Source organism: Aquarana catesbeiana, linkage group LG02, assembly GCF_042186555.1.
Source record: "Aquarana catesbeiana isolate 2022-GZ linkage group LG02, ASM4218655v1, whole genome shotgun sequence".
In the NCBI taxonomy this organism is placed as follows: domain Eukaryota; kingdom Metazoa; phylum Chordata; class Amphibia; order Anura; family Ranidae; genus Aquarana; species Aquarana catesbeiana.
The window spans coordinates 366184399-366196918 of NC_133325.1; the positions used below are offsets into that span (position 1 = coordinate 366184399).

General features: G+C 37.6%; 1 protein-coding gene across 4 annotated transcripts in view; it reads left to right on the forward strand.

The window, feature by feature from the left end:
* AUTS2 (activator of transcription and developmental regulator AUTS2) overlaps positions 1–12520 on the forward strand; it is a 2093484-nt gene that overhangs the window by 251869 nt on the left and 1829095 nt on the right. The window lies entirely within an intron of this gene.

Sequence of the window (12520 nt, forward strand, 5' to 3'; positions counted from 1 at the left end):
CATGCAGTATTTATGTGATCTGACACATTTTTCCTAAATAACGCATGCGTTGCTGAAAATGCCAATTTACTATCACCTTATGCGGTATTTATCTCAAAATACAAAAACACTCTGAAAATACTACATAAAATGGCGTTAACTGGTTCAGGACCACTCTATAGCAGTTTTACTGCTACAGTGCAGCATGTGTGCGCTGGATTACGAATATACAGTATCTCACAAAAGTGAGTACACCCCTCACATTTTTGTAAATACTTTATTTTATCTTTTCATGTGACAACACTGAGGAAATGGCACTGTGCTACAATGTAAAGTAGTGAGTGTACAGCTTCTATAACAATGGAAATTTGCTGTCGCCTCAAAATAACTCAACATACAGCCATTAATGTATAAAAAAAATGTATAATTATTCCTGCGCTACCATGTGTGGAAAAAAGAGAAACTTAATGGAAAAGCTGCCTACATCGGATAGGGTACACCCTGCCCCTATTGGTTAGTGACAAAATGAATTATAACGTGGTGCTGCGCTAATCCAACAAGAACATAGTACATAAAAATGTGAAAATATAAAACCAAAGTGACAGTGCTAGTAATAAATCCACTAATCAAATAACCTAAAATAGTACTTTAAAGTGACAGTGCTTATGATATCATACTAGTATTCAATGATAACTAGTAGCTGTGACATAACAGATGCATCAACATGTGACAAAAAACATGTGCAAGGTAGTAACAGTGAATGAGAGTGCAATAAACAGCCCCAATTGGTAAATGAAGTACAAATGAGTGAACTAAATCTTAAGCTGGGCTTGTAAAACAATGCAAGTAATGTGCACACCAGGCACACAACAAGCAAACAGATAGACAAAGTGACTAGTGCAAACAAGCATAAAATCCTTGTGACAAATGACTAAAAATGTCCAAATTTAAAGTGCACATATAGTAGTCCTCTTGAAGGGAGTGAGGTGACTGGAACAAATATACACAGTGATGTTTCCTCTTCGTGCAACACACCACACACTTATAAGTAGTGGCCCCTTACCTTCAGGTAATGGGGTAACAGCATAAACCAATATTAGGAATAACGGCCCTTTCTCCTGGTGCAGGGGCTAGATCCTTCCTGGTGACGGGGTACCAACGTAAGACCAGTATATGGGGGCGACAACCTTTAGTCCTATACACGATAGCCTCATACAGGAGCTCAGTCCCTCCACGGATATAGAGGGGGTCACCAATGAGAAAGAACAAAGGAAGGTCACAAATAGTGTGATATTGTTGGCAACAAGCATTTTGAAGGCAGCTTCTCGTTCCAGAATGTGCCAGTTAGTGTCAAAACATCCGCCACAATATTGCAGTCCTGCTATAAGTTATTGATAACAGCCATTATTAGTAAAAAATATATAAAATATATATAAATAAATAAATAAATAAAAAAAATCCCATAGTTTGTAGACGCTATAACTTTTGCGCAAACCAATTAATAAACGCTTATCGAGATTTTTTTTCCCAAAAAATATGTAGCAGAATATACATTGGCCTAAATTCATGAAAACATTTGATTTTGTTTTATTGGATGTTTTACAGCATAATATATAAAAAATATTGTTTTTTTTTGTCAAAATTGTTGTTTATATTGCAAAAAAACCCCAAAACGGACAGGTGGTCAAATACCACCAAAAGAAAGCTCTATTTGTAGGAAAAAAAGCACATACATTTTATTTGGGTACAGTGTTGCATGACCGAATAATTGTCAGTTAAAGTAACGCAGTGCTGTATCGCAAAAAAATGGGATGGTCATGAAGGAGGTAAATCTTCCGCAAGTCAAGTGGTTAAAGTCAATTCACAAAAAGAAATAAATAAATACACACAAGTTAAATAAGTCCAGGCATGCTGTATTTAGGGATGTAAAAATATAATAGGCAATTTTGAATAGGCTCTACCTTTTTGGACCAGTTCTCTCAACAATAATGCATAGCAACCTAAATATAGAAAAACACTGAATCATTAGGCTTAATTTATTTAAAGTATAACTAAAGAAAAACGTGTTTTTTTTGTTTTTTTTTAGTTTTGGACAGAGTGGAGATGGATTAAAGCCCCTGCCAGGTTTTTATTGTTGTCGGTGTCCCTGTTAGGGAGATTCGCCCTCTCCAAATATAGTACAATGTACATACATATCACAATGATCTAATCCCTTGTTGGAACATACGTAATATGTAGTGGGGATACTTTACTTTTTCAAAATTATTTTTAGAGATATCTTTGATGCAAATATTTGCAAGCCAGAATCAGATTAGGAATAGGTATTCTTACAAAGTTGCTAAACTTAGGCTGTTAGGAGAGGGGTGTCATCAATTTGAAGGTTTGATGGATGGATACCAAAGTGACACTTTCAAGAACATCAGAGAATGGCAATGGCTATTCTCTAACAAGACAAAACAGACCTGTCCAAAGATATAGCAATTTCTTTGCAATTCTCTTTCTTTTTCACTTTGGATAAAGCCCTTTTCACACTTGAATGACCCGAAAGTTGCGCAACTTTGACTCGACTTGAAGTAATGCCTGTGAAATCAGACCAAAGTAGCGCAGGGACTACATTGAAGTCACTGCGACTTGAAGTCGCACAGATATGAACAGGAGTCATTGGAAATCAAGCGGTAGGACTTGCTATGCAACTTTGTAGTCCCAATTCGCAGAACAAGTCACACAAGTGTGAAAGGGGCCTAATTGAGGGTTAGAATCCCTGACATTTTTTTTTTGCCATCTGTGTCCCATTAGGGAGATTTACCTTCATATCTGGGATTTTCTTTTACTTTCACTTTCAATGACCTTGGTAAACAGGACTAATAGAGCGGGTGAATCTCCCTAATGGGGGCACAGAGAGCAATAAAAACTGACAGGTGTTCTAATACCTCTCCACTTTATCCAAAACTAAAAAAAAGTTTTTACTTCCGTTATACTACATACACACAGATAGTTAAAATTACACACTTATATAAATACTCTTCTTCCACCAATGTATGTTTAATTGGTGGAAAAAGGGTATTTATATATGTGTGTAATGTTTGTTACTATTTTTATTCAATAGTGGATATTTTGTATTCACTTACTTACATTACGTATTTAGCATGGTTGTTTTTGATATATGTGCACTTTCCCTTTGACTGGTATTCCAGTCACCTTTTTTCTTCTGTATTAATACATACTGTATGCTGCAAAAGACTCCACTGACTTAGTGATTTGGCATATTTCTATGGTTTAAAAATCATTTTACCTCTTTATTAGGAATAAAAATTGACAGGTGTTCTAATCCTTCTCCACTGTATCCATCCCTGTTATGTCTCTAAAGCCTGGTACATACACACAGTTTGTTTTTCATTCAACCCAGCTAAAACGAAGGAGCTTGCTGTACTAACTATGCAATGTTACTACAGAGTTCTTACCGCTGTGCTATTGTGTTTTGACTTGGGGACCGCCCCCATGCCAGAACACACCTTTCAGTGCTCGCAGCCATTGCTGACTGGATGCCAATCATCTGCTTTTTTTCCAGCATGCTCGTTCGTCAGAATCCAGTCAGACGAGGAGCTGTACACATTAGCCAAAAGTTGGCTAGTAACTGCCTAACTGAGTTTTCAGCTGATTTTCGGCCCGTGTTTACCTAGCATAATTCAGGTAAGGATAAATTATTGCAAAGGAGACCCTTACAACATTAAAAACCTAGCTGAATGAACTCTATGACACACAAAAGATGTGTATAAAAGTTAAAAAGCGTCAATTGCAAGACCTCTGGTCTTTTGCTTTCACTGCAATTAAAGTGATTGTAAAGTCTCGTTCTTTTGTCTATAAGTATAAAAAGTTTGTTATTTTTATCTCCTCTGTGCAGTGAATTTGCACAGAGCAGCCTGGGTCCTCGTCTTCTTGGGTGCCTCTTCGGTTCTCCTGGCCTCTTCCTTCTGTTGAGTGCCCCCACAGCAAGCAGCTTGCTAAGGGGGCACTCGAGCCAAGCTGCAGCTCTGTGTGTCCATTCAGACACGGAGCTGTGCTTTGTCCCCACCCCCTCTCTCCTGGTGGGCTAACTGACTTTGATTGATAGCAGCGGGAGCACCACTGCTCTATCTCAGTCAATCAGGAGGGATAATCTTGGATGGCTGAGACACTTGTGGATATTGTTGGACAGAAATGGGGCTCAGGTAAGTATTAGGGGGCTGAGGGGGGCTACTGCACACAGAAGGCTTTTTATCTTAATGCACTGACTTTACAACCACTTTAAGACCATTAATTAAGCTATTATTGCAACTATACTTATTAGGTGTTCATTGCTATTAGTGGTCAATGTAGGAATTATCTGACAAAGAATCATTTGTCTAAAAGGCCATTTTAAAATAATCACACTTGAAATGCCTACAATATTTGTTAAAATCCTTAAAATGCACATAGATTCCTCAAAGGGGATTGTTTTGTTTTGTCATCCAAAGGGGAGTTACTCTTTAAAGCTACAAAACTTTATATAACATATATTACTCAATAGCCACAAAGGAAAGCCTATGCATAGAGCAGATCAATGGGAAGGACCCAACTGGTCCTCCCATTGGGGGCTGCCATTAAAAAAATATGGAAATTGGATAAAAGTCACCAGTTACCCTGCACAAAGAGATAGAAGCAGTGGGATTGATTTAGTAAAGGCTGTACACTTTGCAAGTGCATTTGCACTCCGCAAGTGAATTTGCTCCGGAGCTTAGATGAAGAAGCTCTGTTGACTTTCATCATCCAATATTGTGCAAGCAAAAATGCTTTTTTTTAAATTTTCCTTTTATGTGATTGGATATTCTTTGCAAAGTGAAGCTTCGCCTCATTTACTAAGCTCTGGAGCAAATTTTCTAGCAGAGTGCAGCTGCACTTGCAAAGTGTACAGTCTTTTTCGCCTTTTGGTAAATGAACCCCAGTGTCTTTATTACAAGAAATATCTGCACAAAGGCTATGTACAAAAGTTTTATTATGGATTAATGCACAGATCTGGAAAATATATACAAATGACTAGAAGATTCAAGTAAGAATATACATGCCTCTTGTTTATGAAGAGAGATACTATTAGTTTAGCCTAAACTTCATCTTTACTGTGCAAATGTTGGGTTTTATAGCTTGTGTGTGTGCGTGTGTAGGTTCAGGTCTGTGCCTGTGCATGTGTATTTTTTTTTTTTTGCTTTTTTTTTACATTTTATAGTTAAAGATTTGGTCTACTGGTCACTTTTGTATTACTTTTTTACTGACATAAAGGGATTTAGTAGTCCAGTTTGTGACAGAATACACAAACTCACTGAGAATTCAGAAGATTTAAACAATGTATGCTGCAGAAGAAGATGTGGGTAGAGAGTTCCAAAAAAAACTAAAATGGGAGCAGGAGATTCTGCAATTAGAGGAGCTGTTGTCATAAACAAACTACATACAGTGTATCATTGTCTAAGTATATCACAGGTTGATATTCGATTACCGTAATAAACACGTGGAAGTAATTACATAACAGTGCAGCAATTTATGCCATACACGCATGGCAGTAATTATATAACAGCGCAGCAATTTATAGCAACTTATCATACTTTAATTGTTAACTTGTCTGAGTACAATAATCTGAAATCTAATGTAATACATTTGAAATAATTGAACAAGATCTTTAGAAATAATATATTTTCATTGATTCAGGTTATTATTGTAAGCTCTGTCAGTGTTAAATGCTTTATCTTAACCCTTTAACTGACACATTTGCTGGAAAACTTGGTCTGTTAAAGTAAGTTGAAAAATAACACTTATTGAATGGATCAACAGCTGACAATAGAGGAAAAAAGCATAAAAAAAATGTCACCAATAAGCTGCAATATAGTATTTTTTGTTGTTGGGTTTTAATACTTTACGCTTTCCAAGTAACCAAATTATTGACTCTGCAGGGATTTCTCCTGTGGCATAAAACTCAAATATACACAATAGTTCAAATGGTTAAATGTAAGAATGTTTTGCAGTTTGTGAACTTGTCTATAGTCATTTCTTTTGTTTGTTATTTTTTGTCTTTCTAGAATTGCATTCAAAATAAATACTTGGTTCAAAAAAACAAGAATTATATCATTATTTCAACTTTAAATGTCCATTATTTCTTCATACTTCAAAATTGGCTACCGTTTTCATACTAAGAAGAATACTGACACTATTGCTGTTGTTGTCCAAAGTAGTTATCAGCAGGGACGCAAAGTAGAAAACAATTGATTTGTGTAATGAGGTAATTGAAGTCAAAAGGATGCATGGTAACTGTTGAAGTCTGGGAAGACTCATTGTGGCACCCTATAGAGATGAGTCTAATACATTACTTTACCCAAAATAGATTTCTGAATCCTGAGTTTGTTCCTATGGAGACAAGAGGAGGGTTCTTGTTGCCTTGGGAACTCATTTCACGTTATGGGGGCTTTCACAAATAAAATGCAGATATGATATATACAACAATTTGTATATTATTTGTGTATGTGTGTGAGTATATCTAAATATATATGTGTGTGTGTGTGTGTGTGTGTGTATATATATATATATATATATATATATATATATATATATATATACATTTTTTGTTTTTGCAAAAGAAAATTGCACACAAATGGGTATGGTTGATGGGCTGTCTTGGTCCATGAATCTGTATGTGTACATAAAGTTTGATTTCATTAGGGTATTAGCAACAAGTTGGCCATATAAACTTTAGCTCTTTTGAAACATATGTTGCAATTACTTTACATATAAAATAATTATATCAGCTAGGACATTTCTGAAGTTGCTGAGGGTGCAAGTGTGTTTGTCAGTGAATGGCTATAAGATAATAGGGCAAGTCCTAATGGGAGTGTGTTCAAATTATATTCTGTTGAGAACAACCACTATGTTTCTCTGTCAAAGTTTATGGCAGGATGTAAAAGAAAACTTTGCACCAAAGAAAAAAATATATTAACCACTTCCAGCCTAAGGCCGTCATATGATGTCCTTGATTTCAGTGAGGATACATGAATAATGCCTGCAGCTACTAGCATCATTCAGATATCCTCATTTTCAGCCGGTGATACTGTGCACTAGTCCTGCTGCTTGACTGTTCTTACAGGCTATGGGAGGGGATAACCCCCCTCCCGCCACCATCCGGTGCTTCTCCGGGCTCTAACGTGCCATCGGGGACCCGGAGAAAGAACCAGCCACCGCCAGATGACAACCATAAAGATTTCCTGTGACCAGATGGTCACCAGTCATCTCTATGACTGTTGGAGGACCGGGCATGACATCATGACGTCACGTCTGGGCCGCGATTGCAAACAAAGCCGCGATCATGGCAGGTAAGCATGAGATCGTGATTTTTTTTATTGATCTCATGCTTTCCAGCATGGAGGAGAGATGCGGGGTCTTATTGACCCCGCATCTCTGCATAAAGAGGGACCTGTCACGCACCATTTCTCTTACAAAAATGAAAAGAGAAACTGTAAAAATTAAAAAAAATAAAGTAATTTAAACAATAAAAAAAATTATTTAAAATGCCCCTGTCCCCGGTAGCTCGCACTCAAAAGCGAACGCACATGTAAGTCCCACCCACATATGTAAACGCCTTTCAAACCACACATGTGAGGTATCACCATGTGCATTAGAGTGCGAGACCTAGCCCTCCTCCTGGCACTAGACCTCCTCTGTAACTCTAAACTGGTAACCTGTAAAAAAATTTAAAGCGTCGCCTATGGAGATTTTTAAGTACCGAAGTTTGGTGCCATTCCATGAGTGTGCGCAATTTTAAAGCGTGACGTGTTGGGTATCTATTTACTTGGCGTAATATCATCTTTCACATTATACAAAAAAATTGGGCTAAATTTACTGTTTTATTGTTTTTTAGTTCATGAAAAAGTTTTTTTCCAAAAAAAAGCGTTTAAAAATTGTTGCGCAAATACAGTGTGAGATAAAAAAGTTGCAACAACCGCCATTTTATTCCTACGGTGTCTGTTAAAAAAAAATATATAATGTTAGGGGGTTCTAGCAAAAAAATTATGATCTTTACATGTAGGAGAGGAGTGCCGGAATAGGCCCGGTATGGAAGTGGTTAATAATAAATCAAATGATTGCCAGCAGCAGTGTGAATGTGAGCTGACTATCGTCACAGTGACATAAAAGTAAAAAACCATTGCGCTTAGCTAGTATGAATTTTCAAACGTACTATTCATCAATATGTGAAACAAACATTTTAATTGACAGTCCCACTTTGTTGTGAAATAAAGTGCTAGTGTGTAGATCAATTATAGGTGCTCCAATTTTCAGTGTTCAGTAGGGATGAGCTTCGAGTTCAAACAGCGAACATTTTGGGGTGTTCGCGGCAAATTCGAACACCCTTTAAAAGTCTATGGGAGAAATCAAAAGTGCTAATTTTAAAGGCTTATATGCAAGTTATTGTCATAAAAAGTGTTTGGGGACCTGGGTCCTGCCCCAGGGGACATGGATCAATACAAAAAAAGTTTTTAAAACAGCCGTTTTTTCAGGAGCAGTGATTTTAATAATGCTTAAAGTCAAACAACAAAAGTGTAATATCCCTTTAAATTTTGTAGCTGGGGGGTGTCTATAGTATGCCTGTAAAGGGGCGCATGTTTCCCATGTTTAGAACAGTCTGACAGCAAAATGACATTTCAAAGGAAAAAAGTCATTTAAAACTACTCGCGGCTATTGCATTGCCGGTCCGACAATACACATAAAAGTTCATTGATAAAAACGGCATGGGAATTCCCCACAGAACCCCGAACCAAAATTTTTAAAAAAATGACGTGGGGGTCCCCCTAAATTCCATACCAGGCCCTTCAGGTCTGGTATGGATATTAAGGGGAACTCTGGCCAAATTTAAAAAAAAAAAATGACGTGGGGATCCCCCTAAATTCCATACCAGACCCTTCAGGTCTGGTATGGATTTTAAGGGGAACCCCGCGCCAAAATTTAAAAAAAAAACAGCGTGGGGTCACCCCAAAAATCCATACCAGACCCTTATCCGAGCACGCAACCTGGCAGGCCGCAGGAAAAGAGGGGGGGACGAGAGAGCGCCCCCCCTCCTGAACCATACCAGGCCACATGCCCTCAACATTGGGAGGGTGCTTTGGGGTAGCCCCCCCAAAACACCTTGTCCCCATGTTGATGAGGACAAGGGCCTCATCCCCACAACCCTGGCCGGTGGTTGTGGGGGTCTGCGGGTGGGGGGCTTATTGGAAACTGGAAGCCCCCTTTAACAAGGAGACCCCCAGATCCCGGCCCCCCCTGTGTGAAATGGTAAGAGAGTACAAAAGTACCCCTACCATTTCACTAAAAAACTGTCAAAAATGTTAAAAATAACAAGAGACAGTTTTTGAAATGTCATTTTGCTGTCAGACTGTTCTAAACATGGGAAACATGTGCCCCTTTACAGGCATACTATAGACACCCCCCAGCTACGAAATTTAAAGGGATATTACACTTTTATTGTTTGACTTTAAGCATTATTAAAATCACTGCTCCTGAAAAAACGTCCGTTTTTAAAACTTTTTTTGCATTGATCCATGTCCCCTGGGGCAGGACCCAGGTCCCCAAACACTTTTTATGACAATAACTTGCATATAAGCCTTTAAAATTAGCACTTTTGATTATTCATGTTCGTGTCCCATAGACTTTAACGGTGTTCGCCTGTTCAAACAAACTTTTTTCCTGTTCGCATGTTCTGGTGCGAACTGAACAGGGGGGTGTTCAGCTCATCCCTAGTGTTCAAACAGAGATGCCCCACATAGATGCACACTCACCCTTACATGTTGACCACCTATTGCTAGAGTGGTGACTTGCACTTTGTAGGGATATATGACCCCTGACAGAAGGGGGGCTCCCATAGTGTAAAACTGAAATTTATTAAAAACACTAATTAAATACAAATTGGATGCACTCACATTGTTTGGTGCCTATGCCTGGCACCTGGTGTGATCAGCTTGTGTGTAGTTATAAGGGTAATCCAGCCAGTCTCTGTTCGGATGTGTTTTTACACTATGGGAGTCCCACTTCTGTCACTCTTTCTCCCCAACCATGGAGGACCATCCCAAGCATTAGCTGACTGGGAATTCACCATCCAGGGGTCATATATCCCCACAAAGCACAAGTGACCACTCTAGCGATAGGTGGTCAACGTTCATACAAGTTAAGAGTGGTGTTTTTTCTCTTTTATAGACATGTGCATTCATTATTGTCCGAATGCATTTTCGCCTGAATTTTGGGGCTTTTCATGTTCGTTTTAACAAAACGATAATGAACACGCAGAATCCAAAATCCGAAAGAACCATAGTACAAAATGCTTTATTTTCGTATCCATTATATTTTCCTATCGTTGCGACAACAGTTCGATATAGATGGATAGAAGGTTTGACATGACGGTGACAATAGCAATCTGTCTATCGAACCTGCGGTAATATCGTTCGACATGAAGATTCGATGAAGCAGCTAAAAACATATGATTGCCGCAAGTGGACATGGTCAAATGCTCCACCCATAGGCTATAGAAGAATTCTAATGTTGTTTGACTAGTAATATGAATTAATAATAATAATTATTACTGGTCAAATAACATTAGAATTCTACTATAGCTTGTGGACGGAGCATTTATTTTTCGTTTGAAAGCGAAAATTCTGAAACAAAATATTTCAGTCTGCACATGTCTACTCTTCTATGGCAGGAGGTAGCTTGACAGCGCTGAATGCTATACTGAGTAGTATTGGCATTTAGGGCTCTTTTAATTTAGGGATAAGGTTCTGGAGTTTAGATCTTTGAGGTCTGGTATGGATTTGTGGAACCCCACATGCTTTTTTTATTTTTGAAATGGGGTTCCCATTAAAATCCATTCCAGACCCTAAGGGCCAAGTTTTAATTACCAGCATTCTTTTGTTTACATTCATCTGTCAGCAGGAAACACAATGGTGCTTAGCAGAGTTAAGGAGCATTTAGGAGCTTTCAGCATTCTTTCTCCTGGCAAATCGCTCCTAGAGATGCAAACCAGAGTTTTTTTTCTGCTCCTGAATGCTGAAGCTTATAAAATGCCTTTAGACTAAAATAGTGTGCATTGACACTATTTCTAGAGGCAGAATAAATTAAAAATCTAAAGGCTGCTGCTAGGAGCATTTTTTTTTTTCAGTTAGTGTGCATGGAACCTGAAAATTATTTTATATCAATTGTCAGTAAATTAATTTTAACATAAATGTACCTTTGACTAAAGCTGATAGGTCTGGGGTATTAAGTTGGGCAATCGCACTTTCTTTGTTGATCCCATAATAATGAAAGTGAATATTTATTGTTGGGAATTGTACTCACCCCTGTATTATTGTTGTCACAGTAAGTTTTTCATTAGCCATTACTACTTTATGATGCCCTGAAATTGCTGCATTATGTGCTCATTGGAGTACATAGAAATATTGCTATTGCCGTCCTTTGTATAGTTTGTTGGTACTTATGACTGGATATATTGATATTTTTGATCCACTAGAGCAGTTAGTAATGCTGTCTAAGGGATGTTGCTGTCAAAAGCTTAGGATTGCTGTCGAATGGAAGACAGTAAAATGTTGATTTATTTAACTCTTCTTTTTAACTACTATATTGACTAAATACAGAGACCAAACTGGTTTAATATAAATGGAAATATCATGTCAAATCTTTTATCTCTGCACAGAGTAACATAACTTAAACTCTAAAGTAAGACTAAACAGGGTAAAGAGTCCAATATACTGTAGCTATATTGTGTCTCTAGGTAAAAGATGACAGAGACTAAGAATATAGACATTATTACAACAACATGAAGTGTCAACTGCAGAAAGATAGGACTGGTGTGACAAAGTTCATGAGATCATACAAAATCAGGTCCAACTAAACAACATAGCCATGTGCAATGGAATTCAATATTGGTTTCATTTGCTGTGAGCTTAATGGCTTTGTTATGCAATATAGTGAATGTATTGGTATTGTTGCTCTGTGTAGTATTACTGCTCTCCTTTACACATAATAAACTATAATCTACATTTATAACATCACGTTAAAGAAGAAATATGTAGAAATGTATACTACTTTCAAGCCAGTCATGTTTTTCATTATAATCAAAAAGATGCCTTTAGTGAAGTATGTGAAAAAGAAACAATACCTTTTATTCATTCTGAGTTTAGCATTGTGTTGATTTGTGTGTGCACGTGCATGTATTTTTTTACATGCTTTACTAATAATTTAATACTAGGGCCAGCTATTACTGTAATCCTAATGTGCTCTTGGCATACTCCATTCAATCTGTATTATGCTAGCAAGCCTCATAACACACATCAAAAACACTTTACCAGTCTAAAATGATTACATTTTTATTTAACCACTGGCCGCCTGCCCACTGTCATATGACAAAGCAGCTCTCGTTCTGGGCTGCTGTCATATGACGTGATCCCCTTGCTTTAATGCTATAAATCTATCCCCTATTTTGTAGACGCTATAACTTTTGCGCAAA